The sequence below is a fragment of the Theropithecus gelada genome, chromosome 1 (genome assembly GCF_003255815.1).
Source record: "Theropithecus gelada isolate Dixy chromosome 1, Tgel_1.0, whole genome shotgun sequence".
Classification (NCBI taxonomy): domain Eukaryota; kingdom Metazoa; phylum Chordata; class Mammalia; order Primates; family Cercopithecidae; genus Theropithecus; species Theropithecus gelada.
This window is the reverse complement of record NC_037668.1, coordinates 181,445,005-181,471,687: the sequence shown is the minus strand read 5'-3', so window position 1 is coordinate 181,471,687 and position 26,683 is coordinate 181,445,005. Positions and strand designations below refer to the sequence as shown.

Here is a 26,683-nt window from a genome sequence, read left to right as displayed (position 1 = left end):
AAATAGGCTTTGTGTTAGCCGATTTTGCCCAACTATAGGCTAATGTCAGTGTTCTCAGCACATTTAAGGTAAGCTAGTTTAAGTCCTGATGTGACAAAATGTAGTAGTTGGTTGGGGTTGTAATAGATATTTTTCCTTAAAGTCCCAATGGCTATTGAATCTTGTTTTGTAAAAACAAATGGTATAAGTGTTTAAGAATAAAAAAGATTTAGTATCAAGGAACGCATATAGTGCTAGATGAGATTGTAAAGGTTGTTATTGTCTATTTTAAAAAACCTTTTAGCAGGAAAGTAAATTAATTTGTTTTAATTTCATGGGCTGCTCAGTTTCTTCACCCAGTACAAGAAAAAAAGAGGCAAATTATAATACTATTTAGAACACACTTGCTAAATTTCTCTTTGCTGCCTTCTTAATTTTATCTGGCAAGGCTGCAAGATAGGAGTTATAGCAGTAGACATGGCTGTCGTGAAGTGATTTCATCTCTTTAAGTTGTGGGGATTGTTTTGTTTTGTTTTGTTTTGTTTTGTTTTGTTTTGTTTGTTTTTTGAGGCAGGGTCTCATTCTGTCACCTAGGCTGGAGTGCAGTGGTGCAATCATGGCTCGGTGCAGCCTTGACCACCTGGGCTTAAGCGATCCTCCAACCTCAGCCTCCCAACTAGCTGGGACTTCAGGTGCATGCCACCTAGCCTGGCTAACTTTTCCATATTTTTTGTGGAGATGGGCCTTCACCATGTTGCCCAGGCTGGTCTCAAACTTCTGGGCTCAAGTGATCCTTCAGCCTCAGCCTCCCAAAGTGCTGGGATTACAGGCATGAGTTGCCGCACCAGGCTCTCTTCTGGTTTTGTAAAGCTGGATTTCCTGGACTTGGTTAAGCCATAACTGGCTGTCTGGAGATTGAGATAGTTCAGTCAGTGACATGATGAAATAAAGAATTTTCTGATAACAAAATGGTTTTAGAGAGGATAACTAGGAAACATTTTAAAAGAGCAGTGAAGAGAAACTTGCTATTTCAAATGTAAAATATATAATAAAGCTGAAAACAGTTTAGTGCCAGCATAGGAATCACATAGAACAGAATAAATAGCCCTGAAATGCACAGAAAAACAATATACAGACACATATGATCCCAGGAATACAGGAATCCCATGGGGAAGAAGTAGATTATTCAGCAAACTACACCAAAATAAACTTGAGACACATTACTTAGAGAACTATGTATGTATTTATTTAAATCATGTTTTTAAAAAAATCTAGGAGAAAAAAAATGACTACATAACTAACTAATAATGGGATGGGGAAGTATTTTTAAATATAAAAGCAATGGAAGAAGCCACAAGGGAAATAATTATTTGTCATGTTTTAGTGAAGATAAATTTGAGTGTGAGTAACAAAACCAACTCAAATTACCACAAGTAAATGCAGAGTTTGCTGTAAAGTGATCTTGGATTAACCTCAGGGCAGGGATGGTCATTGGGCTGGACCTTTTCAAGGCTGAGATAGAAAAGCAAGGCTAGATTCTGGAAGGAGCGGGATCTGGGCACTGGATCTGAGGATCTTCCCTCACGGGGCTCATCATTAATGTAGTTTTGTTAATCACCCACATCTGCATCTTTCTGGTTAGCTGCCCCTCCCTGTACCAATCTACCGTGTTTGGCAGGAGGGTGGACCCATCGCCTCCTCTAGGCAGGAATGAATTGGACAGAAAGGGGCTTTCGAGGTCCAGGGTATGGTGGCTCATGCCTATAATCCCAGCACTTATGCAGGCTGAGGTGGGAGCATCACTCGAGGCTAGGAGTTTGAGACCAGCCTGGACAATGTAGTAAGACCACATCTCTACAAAAAATAAAATTAGCCAGGTGTGGTGGCATATGCCTGTAGACCTGGCTATGGTTACACCACTGTGATTGAGCCTGGGTGACAGAGAGAGATCCTGTCTCAAAAAAAAAAAAAAAAAAAAAAAAAAAAAAGGAACCTCGAGCTCGAGGTGATAGAATTAAAGTTTTTTTAAAACAGAAAGAAAACAAGAGGGCTTTGGGCAGGCCATGGATGATCCATTTGTATACACAAATGTGAAACTTTTTACATGAAATAGGACAGTAAGCATTTAAAAGATAAATACTGCCCAGGAATACTGTTATAATACTGTAATAACTGCAATAAATATTACAGGAAAAAATTAATACCTTTAACATAGAAAGTGTTTTTGTAAGACAAGAAGGATATACCTAACAATGCAGATTTTTGAATGGGCAAAGGATAGGAATAGATAATTTGCAGAAAAAAGAAAATAGCCTGTATGGAAGGAAGGTAGAAGAATAACCTTATAGTATGTAGTTTAAAAGTGCAGATTTAACAAAACAATCAGATAATTTTTTCCTAGGAAATTGGCAACCTTTTGTCAATTTTGTTGTGTGTTTTAAAAATCATACTGTCAATTCTGACAAAAGTAGGAGTCAGGCACTCATATTCATATACTGCTGCTGAGAGTGTAAATAGGCACAACCTTTCTGGATGAAGATATTGCAAGCCCAAAAGATGGTCATGTTCAAATTAATAATTATTTTTCTAGGAAGAAGGAAATCAAAGAGATGTACAAAGATGGTTACTACAGCTTTCTTCGTTATGGTGAAAAAACGGGAATAACCAAATTTCCCAATATTACCCAGATGGTTAATTAATGGCTTATCCATATAATGAGATAGTATAAACCACCAAAAAAGCATTTGCTCAAAGAAATGTTTGATTACATAATTCCAATTTTGTAGATAAACAGCAGAGAGAGAAAAAACTGACATGGGAAGCATTCCAAATTTTAATGGCACTCAATTGGAAGGATAACAGGCGATTTGTTTTCTACAGTGAAATACTGCTTTGGTTATAAGAAAAACAACAGCGACAACATATTTGGTATTTATACCAAGCAAAATATACATTTTTGTCATTTGACCTAGAGAAAGACATGTCTGCTCAAGAATGAAGTTATTTCCATGAATCCTGGCATATTGGTTAAGAAGGACTCAGTTAGAGAGTCCATCTAAAGCTCTTGGTCTACTCCTGGTGGTCATAATAGGTGCTCAATAAATGTCCATTGTGCATGTCTAGAGGGCCCTCAAGTCTAATGAGGATGGCTTTCCGATTCCGAATACAATCTGGGTATGACTTGTCACAGATATGAGGATGAGGGATGGTGTATTTTTTTTGATTTCAGAATAGGGAAAAATAAAATTTAGTTCTAACACTGTTTATTCGTAAGTCCAAGGGGGAAAAAAACTACTTCCATTTTTTTTTCTTGAAAATATCTGCTGGATTTCCATTAATAATCCTAGGCAAAGAGGTTATTTCATAGGTTGTTTTTAAATGATTTTTTAAACTAATTTAGAATTCACATAAGTTTCATTCTATTTTTTTTTTTAACCTACAGAAGTGAGTGCCTACTTACTGTTTTTCCTGGCTCTGTGCCGTACATGCTGAATGGACTGTCTTACCTTATCTTTACAATCTGGTGGTTAAGGTTCTTATTCCCGTTTTACAGAAATAGGCTTAGAAGTCAAGTTAATGAGTAATGGGTTGGCTCTTTGGGCACCGTTTGTTGGAATTCGGGTTTTCAGGCTCTTTCTGGGCTATAGACTTTATTCCAGGCCACCTTGTAGCAATCTGTGAGTCCAGCATCCTGTTCTGCTGAGACCCAAAGATCCAGGGGCAGCTTAGAACTGTAGCTAGAGGCCGGGCGCGGTGGCTCAAGCCTGTAATCCCAGCACTTTGGGAGGCCGAGACGGGTGGATCACGAGGTCAGGAGATCGAGACCATCCTGGCTAACACGGTGAAACCCCGTCTCTACTAAAAAATACAAAAAACTAGCCGGGCGAGGTGGCGGGCGCCTGTGGTCCCAGCTACTCGGGAGGCTGAGGCAGGAGAATGGCGTAAACCCGGGAGGCGGAGCTTGCAGTGAGCTGAGATCCGGCCACTGCACTCCAGCCTGGGCGACAGAGCCAGACTCAGTCTCAAAAAAAAAAAAAAAAAAAAAAAAAAAAAAAAAAAAAAAAAAAAAAAAGAACTGTAGCTAGATCACCAATGGACTCATCACAAAGCATAACTTGACTCTCAACCCTGGTACTAGATCCCTTTCCCCTCTGCCAGAAGATCTATCCCAATGGCAGGGTAGAAGAGAAAAGATCTTCCAGGACATCAGAGATGGCGTGCCTCACAGGAGGAGAGGAACAAGGTCATTCTTGTTATTTGTTCAGAAAGAAAAGATGGCAAAACTCGGTTACATCTTGCTCAACTGATTTTCTCAGCTTGAAAGAGAATTAACAGACACTAGGCTTAAGGGAATTAAGAATAAATCAAGACGTGAACCATTCCAATGTACCTGCAGTTTCTGCATTAATGGGATCCTTCTGACAATGCCACAATGGAGAATTATGACACAGAGCCAATTCAGCCATAAACCTTATTCCCATACCTTCCTTTCTGGCTGGTAATTTTATGCAGCAGGTTGAGAAAGATACTTTATTCTGAGACAGACTGTATACCAGTAATTTTGATAACCTATAATGAGTTCTGTGACGTCTTTTTCTTCTTGTATCTTTTCCTTCCTACCTTGATACCAGTAATTTATAAGGGATCTATATAGTTTGAATGTATTTGAGTGACTTCAATAATACTTTAGTTCTACTTTTTGATATGACCCAAGGAAGCACCAGTAGGTTTCAGGCATTTCCCTGTGTTTTAGAAGCCTTAAATCAGTGAGATGAAACCCAATGTCAAGAATTTCAAGCAAAGTAAGGTATGGAGAAGGAAGGTAAAGAAACCATTGGGCGGTTTGGCTAGAGCATAGTAATTAATTGGATATTTTGGTTTTCAAAAATATGAATTACAATAAAAGGAAATTTTCATGTGTTACTTCAATTTTCAGTAGCAAATAAATGTTTGTATATCCAAACAATAAAATGGACGTATTTTAGTGCCTTTAAAAAAATAAATGATGGTTTTAACCTCATCTCTTAACTGGCTTATAGTGCCTCATTCATTCATTCATTCATTCATTCATTCATTCAATGAATAAAACAAACATGAATTCAAGGAAATCTGTATAACAAATGTTTGTAAACTTTATGATCTGTCATTTGTTTTCTAATTTATAGAATAAAATCTAAGTAAATAAGAATGAGGGACAGTCTCTTAAAAATTCCTTATAACTTACTGGCATATGATAGGGTTCTTTTAATTTGATGGTTGGAAGATTCTTGAAAATAGAAGTAAAAATTTAGGCTTTCTGTTGTTTACTCTATAGTTCAAAAGTGTGCGCGCATGTGTGTAACAAGAATATACACATTTCTCTGATTCCAGAGACAGCCCTTTATCTGGCTGGCTAGAGTGGTCCCTGTCAGCCCCCAGTCTCTATTATTCTGTTGTAATTTCCTCTTCATACTTGTCACCAGCTGACTTGATATTAGGTATGTTTTTGCTCATTTCTCATTTCCCTTTGCCTTCACTGGAATGGCAGCTTTGTCAGGGCATAAGTTGTTTGCCATTTTTCCTGCTCAGCACCTAGAACAATGTCTGGCCTATAACTAGCCCTCATTTTCCTTTATGTGGAATGAATGAATAAACAAATCAGTTTTCTGCCTCTTATCAGCCGTTTGGAACCAGACATCTCCCCTCCATTTTGAGGTCCCTAAGTTATTCCTGAGAAATCTCAGGGACTACCCAAGAAACCATTGGTGGTAGGCAGAGGCCCCTGTGAGCTGCTGCCAGTGTCTGCACTGAGGCAGCCCCTCAGATCCTAAGCTAAGGGCACTGATGTATGTTCACAGCCAGATGCTGCTGATTCTGTCATGGAAGGATCTTCACTGAAGTCCACTCTTCTGTGAAACTGTGCTATGATGTGGGAATAGCACACACTCCACACACACCCTCACACATACACACACACACACACACACACACACAGTCACATGCATGCACTAACACCTGTTACCTTCTTTACCCCGACTCTTGGGCCAGAGCAGCCTTGTGCCCCCAGTTTTTTTCTTTTGGTGAAACTCACTTTCTGGCTTTACTCTCAGGAGCAGGGCAAGGAGTTGGGGGAGGGAGGACTGGAGGTGGGAGGCTTAACTAAATCAGAAGTTCCGAGTGAGGAAGGCTCCCCTTCAATGTGGAGGCATTCTTCTGACTTAGCCAAACAAGCTTCTGGCAGGAAAAATAATTTCCCTGGCACAATGTGGTGCCTCATGCCAATTACCTCTGCGAGGATCAGCCCACTGGCCCTCCAGGCCATCTGGACACAAGGGACCCCTGAGGGGATCTCACTGTGGCCACAGGCTAGGACTCCTGCTAGAGGGAGATAAAGCTTTACCACTTCCCTTCTTCTTTGTCCTGAACTGTAGTCGAGAACGATCTGTAAGAAATGTCCTAATGGGCAATTGCTCTCTCTTCTCCCTCACCCTCTGACCCCAAACACACACACATACACACACTGAGAGGCATCCACAGTGTTCACCACAGTATGGATTTTCACAGAGTTTTATTTGGCTTCGTGGCCAAATAAGCTGATACAGGTACCTGTTGGATAACACTGTGGGGTGGGTCAGTAGCAGGGGATGTGCGTCAGGCTCCCAGTTTTAGAAAAGGAACCTGCAGTTCCTGCTGGCATGCCCTCATACCAGGTATGCTCCTTGCATATTATCAAAGCATATCCAAAAGCCCATTCTTGCTTCCAGAGCAAAAAGAATCAGAGAGCCTCTGCTGGTGAAGGAAGTTCTGTTCCAGAAGGCTGGTGTCTGTCATGGACCCAGGCAGAGGAGAAGAACAGGAGCCTCTGCCAGAGGCCAGGCCAAGCCAAAGAACGGGAATCAGAGGACAGTCCCCTGATTATTTAAACACAAAACAGGAAGGAAGGAACCCTCCACCGTCTTGGCCACCATTGTGACCACTGCCCATTATTTTTTTCAGATTTGTGTGGTCAAATCATGATTTTAAATGGAAAATCTTAAAGGTACTATGTTTTATTTTGGAACTGTTCTGCATGTTGAGGAAGAATGAAGGAAGGGGAAACAGAATCAGACTTCTAAAGAGCGGAAAGGTGATATCTGTATCATATGACCAAGCCTAGGGAAAAACACATGAGCCACACTCACTTTTTGAAAATCTGATCCTTATTGTTAAGGAGGGTGACTATAATTTTAGAAAGGAAAAGATGAATGGAAGATTGTCTTGGCTTAGAAAACCCATTTCTATTTTTTGTCCAACTGAATCACTCTGATAAAAGCGGCCTGAGCATCACAAGACTTAACTAACCTTTATGTCATTTCCCCTCCCACTCTGTTCCCAAAATGGCTGGTATTTTTTTATATTCATTTTTATCTTGCTCCAAACAATATGTAGTTCCTCCTCATTGACAAACGTTCCGTCAACTCATGAATTATTGCTGATTCGTTTGCATGCATGTGAGCTGCTCTCTGCTCCCACCTTTGCACTATCAGATGGAATTTTCCACGTATATGTCTTAGCCTCCTGACTCTCATGAATGTCAATGTGGGGATCATGAACTGTGCCATTATTGTTCTTGTAGTGTTTAGTTAGCCTGAGAAGCTCAATTTATGCTTTTTAAATTTCAATAAGTTTGAGGGGAACAGGTGGTGTTAACTTACATGGATAAGTTATTTAGTGGTGATTTCTGAGATTTTGGTGTACCCATCACCCAAGCAGTGTACACTGTACCCATTGTGTAGTCTTTTATCCCTCGCCCCACTCCCACCCTTTCCTCCGAATCCCCAAAGTCCATTGTATCATTCCCATGCCTTTGCCTCCTCATAGCTTAGCTCCCACTTACGAGTGAGAACGTACAATGTTTAGTTTTCCGTTCTTGAGTTACTTCACTTCGAATAATGGTCTCCAGTTCCATCCAGGTTTATGTGAATGCTATTATTTCATTCCTTTTTATGGCTGAGTAGTATTCCATGGTGTATACATACCACATGTTCTTTATCCACTTGTTGATTGATGGGCAGTTGGGCTGGTTCCATACTTTTGCGATTGTGAATTGTGTGAGAAGTTCAGTTTAAAACCTCATCCCCTTTAAGTTTCAGTTTCCATTTAGGAAATACTTAGATTGATTTTGGTGATCTTTGGTTATGTATTATTTTCAGGTATTTTGTTTTAACGTAAAATACCACCACCAGCTGGTTGACCGTACTACCGGATAATGTAGCTAATGGAGCTGTTCATTCTAGATAAAAATCACTGTGATTTGGGCATAGCTCTGCAGATGTGAAGTGGGGAGTTCCTGTGGAACTTGACCGGCATATGCAGTTGTCCTTAACGGGTTTCATTACAATAAACCCCTGTCTTTCGTATGAATTCAGGAACATGTCTGTATGCAAAGTCTCATTTATATCCTGCTTTACCATTTTGGTTTTCGACATGGTAAGGGTGGCTCTCTACAGGCTGAGTTTCTCCAGCTGATTTTCTGTCTCCTCTTACTCACCACTTCTTATTAATTCATTAGCAGCCGATACAGTAGAAGTCACCTTAGCTTTCTGTTTCCCTTTCCCACAAGCAGCCTCTTCACATCTCCTTCAAAACTCACCAATAAACTTCTACCATGTATGTCACAGAATATAAAATCTTAATGTTCATCAGTAAATTATTCATGATTTCTATGGCCCTGATTTGTGTAATGACTGCTAATGCTTTCAGAACACTTGATCTTGACAAGGTGAAAAATCGTGCTTTTTTAAAAAAAAAATTTTCTAGAGTAGTTGCTAGGATTTTTTAAAGCACACCTATCTGATATGCCAGGAATTCCAAAGTCAAAATGTACATAAAACATTAGGTTGTAAGCATCTAGGAATCTTTAGAAAGAAGTTTGGAGGTCAAATGCAGCCATCTACCCAGTATAGACTCCCTTTTCCAGCATCCCAGACATAGAGTCCTTTGGCTGCACATGGCCACTCCTGATAAGAGAGGGAACTCTCGGGTCACCAGGCTGCCCACCTTGGTTGCTGGCCATCTGGGATCCTTCGAGTAAACTTGGGCTAGCTTCTTAAGCTCTCTGTTTCTTTCTCTGAAATAGTGATAATAATAGTAATAATAGATATAGCAATAATAGCACTAGTAATACTAACAGTATTTACTCATAGAATTGTTGTAAGTGATAAATCAGTTGATACATGCAAAACCATTTGGACAATGCCTGGCAAGAGCCACATACTCAGTCCCTGCTAGCTGGTAATACTGGCCCTGTAGGCAGAATTGTGGAGTAGAAGAAAGCGGATAGACCTGAGTCAGACTGACAAGAATTTGCCAATACCTAGTCCTGTGAACATGCAAGTTAAGTTGCTTGATATTTTCTGAGCTTGAGTTTCCTTGACTGTAAAATGTGGATAGGGAGTCCATCCCTAGTATGTACTTGCTGTTGTGATATAGTTTGGATATTTGTCCCCACCCAAATCTAATGTTGAATTGTAATCTCCAGTGCTGGAGGTCAGGCCTGGTAGGAGGTGTTTGGATCATGGGGGAGGATCCCTCATGGCTTGGTGCTATCTTTGCGATAGTGAATTATTGCAATATCTGGTCACTTAAAAGTGTGTGGCACCTCCTCCCACCCCTACTCTCTGTCCTGCTCCTGCTTTCACCATATGAAATGGCTATTCCTGCCTCACCCTCTGCCATGAGTAAAAGCTCCTTGAGGCCTTCCCAGAAGCAGATGCAGCTGTGCTTCCTGTACAGCCTGAAGAACCATGAGCCTATTAAACCCCTTTTTTAATAAATTACCTAGTTGCAGGTCCCTTCTCTCTCTTTCTTTCTTTCTTTCTTTCTTTCTTTCTTTATTTTCTTCCTTCCTTCCTTCCTTCCTTCCTTCCTTCCTTCCTTCGTCCTCTCTCTCTCTTTTCTTTCTTTCTGTTTTTCTCTCTTTTCCTTCCTTCCTTCCTTCCTTCCTTCCTTCCTTCCTTCCTTCCTTCCTTTCTTCCTCCCTCCCTCCCTCCCTCCCTCCTTCTCTTCCTCCCTTCTTCCCTCCCTTCCTTTCTTTCTTTTCTTTCACATGTTCTGTCACCCAGACTAAAGTGCAGTGGCACAATCATGGTTCACTACAACCTGAGCTCAAGTGATTCTCCTGTCTCAGCCTCCTGAGTAGCTGGGACTATAGGCACATGCCACCATGCCCAGCAAATTTTTGTAATTCTTATAAAGATGAGATTTCACCATGTTGCCCAGGATGGTCTCTAACTCCTGAGCTCAAGTTATCCACCGCCTCAGCCTTCCAAAGTGCTAGGATTACAGGGGTGAACCACCATTGCTGGCTAATTTTTGTATTTTTTTGTAGACACAGGGTCTCACTATGTTCCTCAGGTTGGTCTCAGACTCCTGAGCTCAAACAATCATCCCACCTTGACCTCCCAAAGTGCTGGGATTACAGGCGTGAGCCACCGTGCCCAGCCCTTGGGTTTCTGTATAGCAATGCAAGAATGGCCTAATACATGTAGCAACCGATCAGTAACATGCCAGGTTATTTAAGGGGTTAGCAAGAATTCATATAACATTTCTGGTACAGAGTAGACGTGCATTAAACAATTATGATTAGTCACATTCTTAGTTGCGGAGATTAAAAAAAAGGATATGTTTGCCCAAGACATAATAGCAATGTGCCTGTCACATTAGTACATAATAGATATTAGATGACTTTGGAGAGTAATTCAGGTTTGGAACTTCTAGAAACCAAAGAAAAGGCCCCGTAAGATCTTTGCAAATCTAGAGATTAAAAACCATTTACAATAACCCACTAGAATGAATAAGATGATGTATGTCAACTCCAAATTTCTAGTAATTTCAGTGACACCAAAACTGCACTGGTTCATATGAGCTAGAAGAAAAGGCAAATTAGAATATTTTTAAGAAAATTCAAACTTTTCATTTCAAATATTACAATATCCTCCCCCTACCCCTTTCCTGTAAAAGCTGATTAGCTGAAAGAATCATTGTTAGGTACCTTTTCTGCAGGTAAAGAAACACCTCGAGTGGAGTGTGGGGAGACGATCAGCTTCCTCCCAGCCATTGACCACAAACACTCCAGACCAGCAAGTCTGGAGGCCCCAAGAGCAGGCTCTCTGGAATTCTCCAACGTGACAGGCATGATCCCCTGCTTACCACCTCTAAAAGGTGTCTGTCCCTGGCAAAGATGCCCCTATGAAATTAATTCTTCACTTTACCTTGAATGATTCTTTGATCATGGATTGATGAGATGGTGACTAATGGCAGCTCTGAAATTGCCTGTTTTAATGAATCAATAGGAATTATTTTTAATTAGTACACGAATTATCTATATGTAAATGATGCTCTCTGATGTGCTTAAGGCCTCTTGAAAGATTTATTTTCTTAATTCTGTTAACTCTTGTTTACAATGCTGTTGTGTTCTCTATAAGAAATCCTTTGCTAAGTAAAGGTATATTTCCAGCCTTTGTGGAATAATCCAGTTTTAGCAAGATCATCTTGACAAGGGCATTTACCATATTTAGAATAAATTGCAGGGCAGTGGGTTTGCCTAGCCCAGCCTAAGCCTGCCAGTGCCACAGCAAGAAGGCATTTTAATGTGTTGCAGAGCTGGTTCTCTCACCCAACCCACTGCACTCCTCAAAGACACCCTGATGTACAGCTCCATCCTCCTCCTAATTTTAAGGCTTCAGGATGGAGTGGGGGAAGGATACCTGCTGAACTTTGCCAAACCACCTTGAGCAGGGCTATAGGCCCCTGGGCTGGTATAATCCGAGTAGACTTTATCTGGATGACAGGGTACTGTCAGTGGTGAGATGAAGCTAAAATCTGGCATTTTAGGATCAGTAGATTTGAATCAAAGGACATAATCAGATCATGTGCCTTAGCCCCAGTACCTCTCAAAGTGTTTTCTCTCCTAAATCTTTTAAAGTTGCTCCCTGAAAAGTAACTTTTGATTCCAAAAGTCTGACTTTGTCTCTTGAACAGATATGTTTCTAGGGTTGGTTGGTTGTTTGCTTTGAGTCAGAGTCTTGCTCTGTTGCGCAGGTTGGAGTGCGATGGCGTGATCTCAGCTTACCGCAAACTCTGCGTCCCGGGTTCAAGCAATTCTCCTGCCTCAGCCTCCCAAGTAGCTGGGATTACAAGCACCCACCACCACGCCTGGCTAATTTTTGTATTTTTAGTAGAGACAGGGTTTCACCATGTTGGCCAGGCTGGTCTTTTTGCCAGGCTGGTCTCGAACTCCTGACCTCGTGATCTGCTCGCCTTGGCCTCCCAAAGTGGGGTTTTTAAAAACATGCTCCTTTGGGCCCTTCCCCCCACCCCCAGTTTTCTTTCTTTCTTTTTTTAAATAATCTAAGATCATTTTTCAGCCACCAAAAGGCCTTTTTTAGGTTTTCTTTTTTTAGCCCATGTACCAGAATAGTAGTTTCAGTGTTGCCAACTGCTAAAGGACCTATGTGTTGTGGATGCTGCTGTAAGCTATTTTCAAGAACAAACTAAATGGTTTTAGAAAACTAGTACATGGAGTAACTCACATATTTTCATGGAAAGCAGGAAAACCCCTTTGCCCCAGTGTTCCAGCAGCTGTCAGATCTTCTAATCCTAAGCAACAATTATCCTGGACCTGAGAATGGAAAGAAAAAAATTATGTTTGACTTAGTATTTTTCAAAGAGTAAATTATAACAAATGGTGTTAGGTTGTTTACTCCACCTTTTAAACAGTAGTTATATAGCAATAGCTCTCCCTGTACCACAGGAATGTTCCCATAAACTTGGATAAACTACATAGGAATAACTCACATTTTCATCTGCACAGTTTATCAGTCAACAAGTGTTCACTGAGTTCCTTTTGCCTAGCACAGCCCTAGCAGCTGCATAAAATATCTGGGCAGCATGTAAAGACATTGCCTCCAACTTCGAGTTATTCGCCCCATACGGGAGAAGCGATGTATGAAGCAGCGAGGGAATAATTAAGGCAACATAGTGATATCTTGGTGAGTTGTCATTTGTCTACACAGCGCCTTTCAGCGCACACAAATGATTCTCCTTCATTTTCTTTTAAGAAGCAAGTATCAAAAGTGTTGCAAACTTGTAACTGCTGGACTTAATCATCTTTATTCATTCAAAAAATTTAAGCATTTACTACTGAAATTATTTTGTGTAGATGTGGCACTGTTCTACAACAAATAATTTTGTAGACCACGAATGAAAGTTCAGAGAAGGATGTATATTTGTACATGTGCTTAATTCCTAATTATATAGACTTTGGGGTAGTTCTGCATATTGTATGACCTTTTATGTTTAACTACATCACATTTTCTATTTTTGACTGAGCCTACGTGACCAAAATTGTGTCAGTTCAGCATAAGCGGTACTCTGGTTTCTAACCTTCCTAGTCCTGTGTATTTTCTGCATCATGATTTATTAACAAGTACTTAGGTCATTTAGCTGAATTGTGGAGCAAGAGAGTTAGAGCTAAGATTCCCTGATTGCGAAGGTTTTGGTTCTTTGCTTCCTATATATTAGAGATTCTGTTAACTACTATGAGACCCAGGTCTTACCATCATCGATAATGCTCTAGAGACACTGCCACTTTCTTTAGGTTTAACACCTACATTGTGTTATCTTTTAATCACGTTCTTAAATGTGACAGGAGAAAAAACAATGAGTGATAAATGCTTCTGCGTGAATAAAAATTAACTGCACATGTAATAAATACAACTTATTTTAAAATGTCTTCTGCAGCAAAATATTGTGTTGGTTAAAAGTTACCAAGCTGAGGTTAAATAGGTTTTAATTAAAAATTACAAGCTCACCCTACCCCAAAGCACTACCACATGCAACTCTAAAAATGCCAGATGGACAAAAACCTTAAAATTGTTCAACAGCACCCCCTAGCATACATAATTTCAGGCTGTCAGACTAGAAAGCAAAATCTCTGTGTCATTTTTTACATGTCTAGTTACATGGGCACCTTCTTGACATTATTCCTGAATTGAATGTCTGAAGGTAATTATGAGCAGCGAATAGTGTAATCTAGCAAAATGATTTCTTGTGAAAATATTTTCAAAATGATCTTACTTGAACTCTAGCTATCCTGTATCCATTGTCTTTGCTTTGGTTGGCTGGTTCAAGGAGAGTTTTGTTTTCTTTTGGAACAAGCCATCTAGGAAAGAAAATACAAGGTTGGGGGAAGTTCTTAAAGAAGATTGTGGAAATCCACAAGGTGGATGGAGAATATTTAACTGTCTTTGGTGAATTTTAGGAACACAGTCTTAGGGGTTTGGGATCCTGAGCAGTTTAACCACTCTGTGATTTAGTTTCGTCCTCTATAAAATTGAGAAATGGTAATAGTACTTGTGTCATAAGGCTGTTGTGGTTAGTGTGCACAAAGTAAATTCTAAGAGGTGATCAACAGTCATTGTTAGCATTATTTCACTGTGGATGCTTGAATGAAGTCAGGATCTACAGCCTGGGCTCTGACATTAGAGATACCTGAATTCAAACCCTCTGAGAGACCTTGGGCAAATTGCTGAAACTTGGTTTCCTCATTTCTAACTAGAAGTCATAATAGCAACTACTGCTTACTACTCCAGAGTTAGAATATATATGCAAAGTGCCTAGACTGGTCTAGGTGGAAGAGATAGAACACAGCTGTTGGTCTTACAGAATAATAATAATTCTTTCTTTCTTTCTTTCTTTCTTTCTTTCTTTCTTTCTTTCTTTCTTTCTTTCTTTCTTTCCTTCCTTCCTTCCTTCCTTTCTTTCTTTCTTTTTCTTTCCTTCCTTCCTTCCTTCCCTCTTTCTTTCTTTCTTTCTTTCTTTCCTCCTTTCCTCCTTTCTTCCTTTCTTTCCTTCCTTCCTTCCTTCCTTTCTTTCTTTCTTTCTTTTCCTTCCTTCCTTCCTTCCTTCCTTCCTTCCTTCCTTCCTTCCTTCCTTCCTTCCTTCCTTCCTTCCTTTCCTTCCTTTCCTTTCTTTCGTTCGTTCGTTCGTTCGTTCGACAGAGTCTTGCTCTGCCACCCAGGTTGGAGAGCAATGCCGTGATGTCAGCTCACTGCAACCTGCTCCTCCCAGGTTCAAGTGATCTCCTGCCTCAGCCTCCTGAGTAGCTGGGACTACAGGAACACACCGCCACACCTGGCTAATTTTTGTATTTTTATTAGAGACCAGGTTTTACCATATTGGCCAGGCTGGTCTTGAACTTCTGACCTCAAGTGATCCAGCCTTAGCCTCCCAAAGTGCTGGGATTACAGGTGTGAGCCACCACACTTGGCCTAATAATAATAATAATTCTCTAAAGCTAAGAGAACAGGAGACAGTAATACTATAACATTCTCTAAATTGGAAAGCTGAGAGAGTGAAGAGTTGGGTTTCTTAGCAAACCCAAGAAAACCAGTTATATGTAGAATGAACCAGCGGCTCAGGAATTGCTAGCACTAGGGATCTCTGGAAACCTTAGCTGGAGTCTTTTCTAATTCAGCCATCACAGGACACAGCGAGTCACCTCTGCCATGTTTCACCTGCTGCTGACATGGCACACAGTCCAGAATTAGAAGGTGAGGTTTGAAAATTCACCTGTTTTCATTCTGCTGCCTACAGAAGTTCCACAGTAGAAAAAGGAAGGAGACCTAGATCAAAGAATAGGCTATTATGCCACTAACAGTATGACCTTAATCAAGTCCTTTATTCTCTCTAGATATTAATTAACCACTGATGTAAGATGAAGGGCTAGACTAGACTACCCTTAAAAGTGCCATCCTTGCTGCCAAACCTCATGATGTTAGAACAAAAGAGTATTTCAGGACAAGACTCTGAGGTTGACCTGGTTATTTTTCAGAACAGAATATTATATTCTGATATTATTCGTGAGGATAATTAATAGTATCTAAGAATTATTGAATATCCACCATGTTCCAGGTGCTTGCACTATCTTACTTAATCTCATTTGATATAATAATAGTGTTTTATGGGAGAGATTCTGTTATCTTCAGTCTGCAGATTAAGAAACTAAGGCTCTAAGAGTTTAAGTTACTTACAAACTTTGCAAATATTAAGTGGCAGAGGCTAGCTTTTAAAGATCTGGCCACCTTCAGAGCCCTGGTTCTCTAGACCTCACCATGCACCTCTTTTCTGAACTCTGGTGCTTCTCCAGAAAGGTCATCACATTCATTCCAGTTCCTATGGTTGCTTTCAGTTTACTGGAAAATTAAGTGGGGTGTCCCCCTGTAAAGTGGATTGGCATTGGAGTTATAAACAAGCCAAGTACCATATTTCTCTCACAAAGTTGGTTTGCTCTGAATTCTCAAAGTCCACAGGCATGTAAAAGGCCCTGCATGTGTGAAATTACACATTATTAAAGTCCTGCATATTAAACCTTTACAGGATCCGTAGTTTTCCATTGTGTCCAAACCTACACAGATCACTGTTGTTCAATAGATTATGTGGCCATTTGTCCTTGGGACTGCAGACTATTTATAAATCTACAAGTAAATATTTTAACCAATCTGTGTGTGTGAATTTTCTATTTAATGTTGATTTGGGAGTCTATAAAAATAAGAAGAGGACATTTAATAGATGGAATGAAAGAGATAATATATTAAAAGGGGAGGGGAAGCTTAGGGGAAGCTGGGGGTGAGAACTCCTTCCAACTTTTGTTGTACATTGTTTAAAATTGCAGATTAGGATTATAAATGCTTTTGAGGAAGGTCTCAAGAGAAGATCCCCCAGCCAAGTAGGGAAGGGTACTCCCCGAGAGGAGTTGAGGTGCCCAGGCCAGCTGCTACACTGGCACTGGGAGGAGCCCCATGTTCTGCCATGCCTGCCCCCCTGTTGGCTGCACGTGCCAGGGGGCTAGTAGAGGTGCCCTGTTCAACAGGAAATGACTCCCTGCCACAGTAAACTGGGTCATCTCCTGCCCTTTTGGTTTGCTGCCTCGATTTTGCAGGTTGGAGACATTAAGGCATGACGAAACCAAGTGACACACTTCAAATCAGAGCCTAAGGAAGGGTAGTGACACATGCCAAGCATCTGCTGTGTTCAGCACAGTCCAGAGCGTGCCATATATATGAGCTTGTTGTTCTCACCTCAACCCTGAGAGGTGGATTTCAGTGTGTCTTTAGATGGCAGGCATTAAGAGAAGAGTCCTAACACACAGCCTCACGTGCTTCCTCTCCATGGTGGGTTTCCTCTCCAAACCAAGACTGCTTCCCTGGTGTGCCGTAAAACCACCAGGTTGGTCACAGTTCTTTTGGGGCATAGTATGTAAGGGAAATTTCACCCATGTGGTAGCCAAGAAGTGTCAAAAAGGACAAAAACGTCAGAAGAAACCAAGTCATCTGGGACTACTAGATGATTCCTGGCAGGAAAGCCTGGCTGGTGTTGTGATGCTGCTCTGGAGGCTGAACTATGAACGGCTCAAGGTGAAAATTTACAAAGACTAGAGTCTCACATTCAAATGCTTGATGGAGTCAATGTGACAACAGCTGCACCTAAATCTGAGGGGCTGCTTGTCTTCTCCATCCTATTATACCATCTCCTGTCATCAGTGGCTACAGAAATAAGTCCACCTTCTCTGTGAATCAAGGTCCAGATGGCAATCCAAAGACTGTGGGATATGACCTGGGAATCTGAAAAAATGGGAACATCGTCTGTGTACAGTCTAACCATCTGAAAAACATCCCTGAGAAACACAATCAGGTGGCACAGTACGATGAAGTATTCCTTCCACCGTCTCCAACAGAGCCCTGCCTTCTGCTTCATGAAGGTCGATACTGGTATGAGCTCACAGTCCGCACCAATAGCCTAAGGCACACAATGGCTGTCATCACATTCCATCCCCAGGAATTAAGTCCAGGGGAGCTCCGTGTTCAGAAGGAGACTGTAAAGGAATTTTTCATTAAAGGTCCTGGAGCAGTCCATGACTTGACCTCAACTGACTTCCAGGAAAGCACCATGACCCGTTTCAGCCATCATCAGTCCGCCTACTAGCTCTTGTTTGGGAAACCTCATATCTTTAAAGATCTCCTGGGCTTGAAAGTCTGCATTTCTCCAGATGCCTTTTTCCAGATTAACACTGCTGGTGCAGAGATGCTGTACTGGATTGTAGGGAAGCTGAGTGGAGTGAACTCTAACACCATCCTCCTTGCCATCTGCTGTGGAACTGGTGTGATCAGCCTCCCTCTGGCTCAGCACGTCGCAGGTCCTTGGGATTCTGTTGGTGGGGCAGGCAGTGGAGGATGCCAAGCGGACTGCAGCCTACAATGGCATCACCAGCTTTGAGTTTTATACTAGTCAAGCAGAGATTTTTCCAGGGCTGCTAAAGTCAAAGGAAGATGGATGGTTAATTGTTGCTATGGTGAACCCAACCCGTGCTGAACTGCATTACAAGGAAGTTCAAGCCATTTGAAACTTCAAGGCCCTCTGCACACTAGCTTTTGTTTCCTGCAAACCCCAAAATGAAACCACAAGGAATGAACCACACTGAAAGTTCCAGGGGCTAATCTTGAGACAACCAAGCATGAAGACTGAGCTGTGAAATTCCAGAGATGGCCTCAAGGCAGTTAATCCACAACCCAGCCATTGTTGAGATGACACTCAGCTGCACTCCAGGCACCGTGACTGAAGACAGCCACCAGAATAAGACACCCAGACCTTGTCCCCAGCACACTCCTGCACACCTCCCATACCATGTTCACCATTTTAAAAACCTCTCTCTAGCCTAAAGTTTGAAGCGATTCCCTTGAGGCTAGAGCCCAGGCATTCTCCTATCTGTTAACATTTGACAGTGACTTTCCTTTTACCACATACACACACAAAAAAATGTGGTAAAACATACATAACATAAAATTTATCATCTTAATCATTTTTGAGAATATAATTCAGTGGCATTAAGTACATTCACATTGTTGTGCAAGCATCACCGCCATCCATCTCCGGGACTTTTTTCATCTTGCAAAACTTAAACATTTAAACACTAACTCCTCCTTCCTCCTTGCCCCCGGTCACTGGCAACCTCCATTCTACTTTCTGTCTCCATGAATTTGACTACTCCAGGCTGCTGTGCGTTTTAGAGAAATTCTTACGTGATATGAGAGAATTATAAGAGAATTATAAGAGTATTATAAGAGAATAATACTTGATTTTTATTAGCATTACAACCTAAAAGTCTTATGGTGAAAACATATCAAAGATATTTAGAGTAAAATGATGCATGTTAAGCTCTTTTTCCTCCTTGAAATAACTTAAAACCTGTTTTTTGAAAAACACCCTGAGGTTCTTATAACTCAGCTTAAAAGTGATGGTGCCCATGCACTGGGGTGACTGCTGTTTCTTGCTCTCTCTTTTTCTCCCATGGAGAGCCACAATCGCAATTTTAGTCAAGGTTACAGTGAAAGCACCACTCCTTCCCTTTGATGGTCCTCCATTGTTGTGCGTCAGCGCCAAAGGTCATTCTGCCCTTTCTGTGCCCAGCTTCATTCTGAATGGGAGTAACATTGCTGAACCGTGTAGCACAAAAGTAAAGGAGGACAAATGCTCCTTCGTTCATTCTTCCAGCAAACCTGTATTAAATGCCTATCACATTACCTACTATATACAAAGATGGGTAAGACATGAACACCATCTTTAGGGGCTTGCATTTTATTAGGTCGAAGCATTTAAAGTAGCCTGTAGTAAGAAGAGACAGATATGTAAACAGATAAGCCAAGGCGTTGGGATAAGTCTCTGCCAAGAACAGGGAGGGAGACAGTCGTTCTACCCAGGACGAGAGGGCGTCAGCATGGTGTTTCCTTTTGCTTTTCTTCACAAGCATGATGGAGTGTGCCATGCTACCTTGACTAGCTTCTGCAGTTCCTTTTCATAGTCTCTGGAGGAACTGGAGTTGTTCCAGTGATACAGAGCAGTAGAGCAGGTGGTGGTTTGCTAATTTGGACAAGGCAGCAGCAGTTCCCATTGCCACTTGCTTCTCACTTCCATCATCAGTGGTCATTAAGTGAAAGTGTGCACGTTTTCTAGAGTGCGGTTGAAAGTCCTTTTGTATACAGATAAGTTGAATTCTGTTACTTGCCTTATACTTTGTCAGAGGCTGAACTTTTCTTTGGAAGGTTAAATGAGGAAATGCTCATTCATTTCTGGTTACAGTATTCTCCTTTCAAATAAAATTACCTAAATAGACAACTACTTAATTTGGGGGAAAAAATAAAATTAAACTCCAGACTGGGTGCAATGGCAGGTGCCTCTGGTCCAACCTACTTGGGAGGCTGAGGATGGAGATCACCATCCTTGGAGAACTCCAAGGATGGAGTTCTAGGACAGCCTGGGCAATATAGCAAGGCTTCCATCTCTAAAAAATAAAATAGATAATAAAACTTTGTACAACACAGAGTGATGATAGAAACTGGTTGCGACAGGGTGGTACTGTTTTGAAGACTGGGGCCAGGGTTGTGAGAACAGTGAGCTAGGGTTGGTAAAGGTTGGCATAGCCATATGTCCTAAGCCAAAGCCTACAGAAGCCAAGAATTTAGGGCCGTTTAACTGAGTATTCAAAAAGTAGCATGGACATTGCAGTCTGGTCTATCCAAATCATCCTCGGAACTGCAGTTTCCTCTTGACAATAGATAAAGGATATTTATTTGAGGGAAAAGCTGCCACTTAGTTACATAATATCATTCTGCCTTGGTTACCCTGGAACAAGGAGTTAGGTAGAGGTGGCAAACAAATTTTATACTATATTAAATAAGATTTAAATATATATTTTTCAGGCACAACTTTTTTTTTTAATTTATTTTTTATTATTATTATACTTTAAGTTCTAGGGTACATGTGCATAACGTGCAGGTTTGTTACATATGTATACTTGTGCCATGTTGCTGTGCTGCACCCATCAACTCGTCAGCACCTGGCACAACTTTTTAATTTTTTTTTTCGCTTTGTTTTTAAATCAGTAAAAGACAATGGATCCTAGAAGCTGCCGTGATCTAAGTAGCAGCAAGTTTGTGCACATGTCCTTTCTGTGTTGTTCTTTTGAATGTTTACTATGTTTAAATTATGTTAAATATGCTGAAATGTGTTAAATATGTTTATGTTTAATTTGTTAAATATGTTTAAGTTACAATTTTGTTTAAATTATCTCACTGCTGCCACAGGCCCCCTTGCGTGAAATTCTGCACTATGCATACTAATTGTAGTAAAGTTACCCCTATATTCCAGGTGGGGAAAACAACTCTGGAAGATAATTTCCACTGAAGTCTAACCAAACTTCGTTAAATGGATTCTGATAAGATTATAAATGACATGAAAAATAACATTTTAACATCAGGTCATCAATTTAAGAAAAGGGTATGCTTAGACACATGTTTAAAGTTTTTAAAAAGTAATATTCTGCCCTCCTATGGTCCTCAGAATTAAAGCATAGTGAACAGGAAAGAAAAGGAAAATAATGCAGCCAAGTGCTAAGGCAGAACATCTTGCCAGATGGAATGAAGGTGACGTATTCACAGTCATGGGTTGCTTAACCACGGGGAAACGTTCTAAGAAATGCATCCTTAGGTGATTTGTCGTCATGTGAACCTCATAGACTGAACTTACACAGGTTCTACACACCTAGGCTCTATGGTCTAGCCTGTTGCTCCCAGGCTACAAACCTGTACGGCATGTCACTGAGCTGAATCTTGCAAGCATTTATACACAGTGATAAGTATTTGTCCATCTAAACATCTCTAAGCATAGAAAAGGTATAGTAAAAATACTGTATTATAATCTTATGGGACCCCTGTCATATATGCAGTTCATCGGTGACCGAGATGCTGTTATGCAGCATGTGACTGTGTCTGACAACTGGCTCTCCCTAGTATCAACACCGGCTATATGTATTGCTTGGTCAACTTGAATGACCTTTTAGAAGAATTTTGATTGCCTTTCGAGTGGGCTTTATCTTACCGGTTATACCTGGTCCCTCTGCCCACTGTTGTTTGCTGGAGACACTTCATCCCTTTCCGTGACTTGCCTGGCCTTGACTTGCTTTGGGCTGGAAAGGGGCAGCAGCTGTTTCTCAGCTATGGCCATTGGGGGACTTCCAGGGTTCCTGCCCTGTCATTAAAATTGTGTGTCCCTTCTAGACCTCTCTCATCGTTAGGTATTGGAACATAAGGGGGGAGTTTAAAAGTATGTGGACTGTTCTTTTCCTCATCCTCTTTAATTTACATAGATTTGGCCTTTTTAAGAATGTAAAACATTTATTGAAAGAGGTGGACATGCAGAGCTTCTATCCCCTCTTGGCCAGTAACTCTATGGCCTTGTTTCCTTGTTGTTCTTAATGTTCTCATCTGTGGGAATGCTTACCTCATATAGTTGTTGTGAGGATTGAATGATAACAGTTAATACAGATGTTTTGCAAGATTTTTTTAACATATGCTTCAAGCCGGGTACGGTGGCTCATGCCTGTAATCCCAGCACTTTGGGAGGCTGAGGCAATAATAGTAATGGCTGACATCTATTGGGCTCTTAGCACATGGCAGGACTTGTGCCTGGCATTTCATCTGCATTAACTTAGTTAATGCTCACAGACCTTAGTCAGGTGTCTGGCTCTTGGGAGGGGTGCTGTCAATGAGAGCTATTATTTTGGTTGTTATTGTGTTTATAATTACAAGAGACCATAAGAGACAAGGAATCAAAAGCTGTGTTTCTCCATTGTCAGATTATCAAGGGAACATCAGTGAAGAACATACATAAGACCTCATGTAAGGAACAAATCAAGCACGATTGTGTCTGTATTCTAGCAGTTTGTCATCTACAACGTACAACTCTTTGAGAAAGGAGGCGTAGGAAGAGGGAACGAGGGAGTGCGAACATGTATATAGGAAAATGGACCAGTGTGCATGCTGTTCTGTTCTGTTTTGTTTTGTTTTGCAAGCATGTTTTCTGGAAGATGACTGTTGGACAGTGGATGTAGCACTAACATTTGTGAGTTTTCATTTCAGCAGTTTACTGCAGTGAAATTTAGAGAAATGGGATAAAGTCTCTAACATTTCTAGTAAGTTCTTTCAATCAGAAAACCGTAGAGTTTGGTAAAAATCATTGTTGAAGATGATCATTGGTAAAAGTTTCTACTGCATTATGGTATAAGCCAGGATCCAAGCAAGATTTTTTTTAAATTATGCTTCAGGCTGGGCACGGTGGCTCATGCCTGTAATCCCAGCACTTTGGGAGGCCGAGGCAGGTGGATCATGAGGTAAGGAGTTTGAGACCAGCCTGACCAACATGGTGAAACCCCATCTCTACTAAAAATACAAAAATTAGCCAGGCATGGTGGTGTGCACCTGTAATCTCAGCTACTCAGGAGGCTGAGGCAGGAGAATCACTTGAACCGGGAGGCGGAGGTTGTGGTGAGCCGAGATCACGAGATCACGCCACTGCACTCTAGCCTGGGAGACAGAGCAAGACTCCTTCTCAAAAAAAAAAAAAACCGCTTCAGTCAAGCAGATGCCCCTTTGTATGTAAGTCTCATGGTGCAGGCACTCTCTCAGTCCATGATCACTTTGGATGATTGCAGAGATCTTCTGTCAGAATCAACTTTGTTTCTAATGGAGGGAAAAAACTATTTTAATGTAGTCATTATTGCTGTGTGTCACTGTAAACAGCCTTTTAACCCTTTTCCATTTGCCCTGAGAATACGCACTGATGGCACTTGCAGCTGCGGCGTTCGCCCCAAGATAACTTTCACCATGCATTATCTCTTTTAATGTTATTTTCACATCACGCTAGTATATCGACTTTGGAAACAAAAGACATCATTCTATTCATAGCATTCTGTTTTTAGTAGTGGTATTTCCATTTACAAAATACAGTAATTCTCAATCACTGAAAATGTTAAGTCCTAGAAAACGTTAACATTCCTACGCGTGATATTAACATCATTCTCGAAGAGTTCTTGGCCGAAGATTCATTTGATAAATCCAATTTTTCTGAAATAGACGTTTCTGATGATTCAGATGATTCTGATGTTAGTTCTGTTTAGAAATAACTCCAAAAACGATTTGTATATTTTATTTTCACATTGAAAGTCAGATTTGCTTCAGCCTCAGAGAGCATGTTTACGTAAAATTAAGTAAGTGCTGGCAGCGAGCTTCACTTTTTTTTTTTCTAAACAGGAAAAGGGTTAGCAGTTACTTTGAAAAAATAATATGGTAAGTGGTGAATAATGTGGAGTATTGACGGCCTGGAATTAAAAATGATGACAGGTTCATTCATACCCCAAACCTCACCATCAAGCAATATATCCTTGGTACAAACCTACACATGTACCCCCTGAATATAAAAGTCGAAATCTTTAAAAAATTAAAAATAAAATAAATAAAAAATTCAAACCGCATTTTACTTCAAAGAAGAAATGAAGATAGGCCAGGCACCATGGCTCATGCCTGTAATACCAGCACTTTGGGAGGCCGAGGCAAGCAGATCACCTGAGGTGAGGAGTTCAAGACCAGCCTAGCCAACATGACGAAACCCCGTCTCTACTAAAAAAAAAAAAATACAAAAATACAAAAATTAGCTGGGCGTGGTGGTGCAGGCCTGTAATCCCAGCTACTCGGGAGGCTGATACAGGAGAATTGCTTGAACCTAGGAGGTGGAGGTTGCAGTAAGCTGAGATTGTGCCACCACATTCCAGCCTGGGTAATGGAGCAAGACTCCGTCTCAAAAAAAAAAAAAAATGAAATGAAGATAATATATGCTTTGGAAACATCAGAAGACTCAAACATTTTGTGATTCTAAGTGATTGTGAAAACTCTGATGTCAGATGCATCTGAAAAGTTTAAATTGTTTCATGAAATGTGCATATGGAAAAAGTAATACTTATAAATATGATTTTTACATAATATATGAATTTAAATATATGTATGTCACTGAATTAACAAACCATGTAAGTAGTCAACTGAAGGTTTCAACCACATCCCTAAAGGATTATGTATTTATGTTTGCCAAGACACATTTCTGAGGATCTCACTGGAAAGACAGGAACCACTTTACATTCAGACCTATATGATTCATTAAAGCTCTTAATCATGTTCTTTAACTTTTTTTTTCTTTGACTTTTACTCAAGTAGGAAAAGATTTTCACTGAAGTTGGAGAGGCAAGGAATAAGGGCAAAAGGAAACTGGCTCTTAAGACTGATTTGCCTAGCAGGACCTAGAGGGCGTGAAAAGAATGGAGAGAATGTGCTTATTATATATTTAATGAACCCTTAATTTGAAAGCTTCCTAGTGAAAGAGCCTCAGAGGGAAGAGCGGTGAGAGCAGCAGGGGACGTGGGTCATTTGTTCTCACTCTTTGTCCCTGACAAGCTGCTGTCCCTGTCGGGCTGCGGAGGGCCCAGTCTTGTCACTATCCCGCATCCACAGGATGAGCTCGGCTCGGGTGTCTTAGGGGAATATACACCAAATTTGAGGGCAAGTGTGAAGAAAGATAGTATGGGAGTTTTTAAGAAAGCTTCTAAAAGGCCGAAAAGATACGCAAATGAAGAAACTCGGGGCTGAACACACCACTTTAAAGGACTACAGGATCAATTCTGTTTGCAGAGTTTAGAATGAAGGTATTTCTAGCAGTACGTTTCTCAAAAAGGAAAGAAGGGAGAAAAAAAGAATGGCGCTTAGTCTCTGTTGCCGAACTACTGTATTTCAATTTTGAAGAACATTTTTAACCCAAATTCTAGCTACAACCAGTCTCTTCCTAGCAGCCTTAGACTAAAAGTACCTCAGAAATAGAACAATGCCAGATTTGATTATTGACTGTTCAGATTGTGTGTAGAAATCTAGTGACTGGCTCTACATTGTAAAATAATTATAGCACGACAGATATGACACTTGTATTAGCTGAAAAGCCAAGACGGTGAAGGGGTACACGGTTAAAATATTGACTTCCCTTCATTTACTCTGAATTCTGATGGGAAGAGATTGCAGAGGGGTATGGAAGAGGGTGTATGAGTAAGGACCTAAATTTACAATTAACCAGAACTAATCATAGAAGTGCTGGAAGAAGTAATACATGAAAACAATCCATTTTTTCCATTAGTGAAAAACTTAAAACCCCTGTATGTGAAAACACAAAAAGGTAAAAAAAAAAAAAAAAAAAAAAAAAACTTTAAAATCATAATACATGCAACAGAATCCATACACTTTATATATACTAATAGAAAAAAATTTTAATACAAAGAGTTCATACCAGATGAATTAGAGAGGTTTTAGCTATGGCTTCTATTCTCCTAGCAAACCCCCTGACCCCTGCTAAGAAACCTCCTAACCCCTTCACACAGTGTAGGCGCCTGACTAAAGGTAGGCTAACCACTGTTTCCCTGGGATGCTTGTAATTGGTACAAATAGGAAGACCCTCTTGCCTGTCGGGCCACAGAAGTGGAAGGATTGAATCTGGGGTTGCCAGGAGGTCATGAGAAGAAATGAAACCAAGGTGACAAACAAAAAATGGGAGACAGGGGCCAGACACAGTGGCTTAAGCCTGTAATCCCAGCACTTTGGGAGGCCGAGACGGGTGGATCACGAGGTCAGGAGATCAAGACCATCCTGGCTAACACGGTCAAACCCCGTCTTTACTAAAAATACAAAAAATTAGCCGGGCCTGGTGGCGGGTGCCTGTGGTCCCAGCTACTCAGGAGGCTGAAGCGGGAGAATGGCGTGAACCC

The 26,683-nt window shown here is 40.8% G+C and overlaps 1 protein-coding gene and 1 pseudogene across 2 annotated transcripts in view; both read left to right on the top strand.

Moving 5' to 3' along the window:
- Positions 1 to 26,683, top strand: part of C1H1orf21 (chromosome 1 C1orf21 homolog) — a 248,253-nt gene that overhangs the window by 167,513 nt on the left and 54,057 nt on the right. The window lies entirely within an intron of this gene.
- LOC112633746 overlaps positions 1 to 26,683 on the top strand; it is a 37,283-nt pseudogene that overhangs the window by 10,237 nt on the left and 363 nt on the right.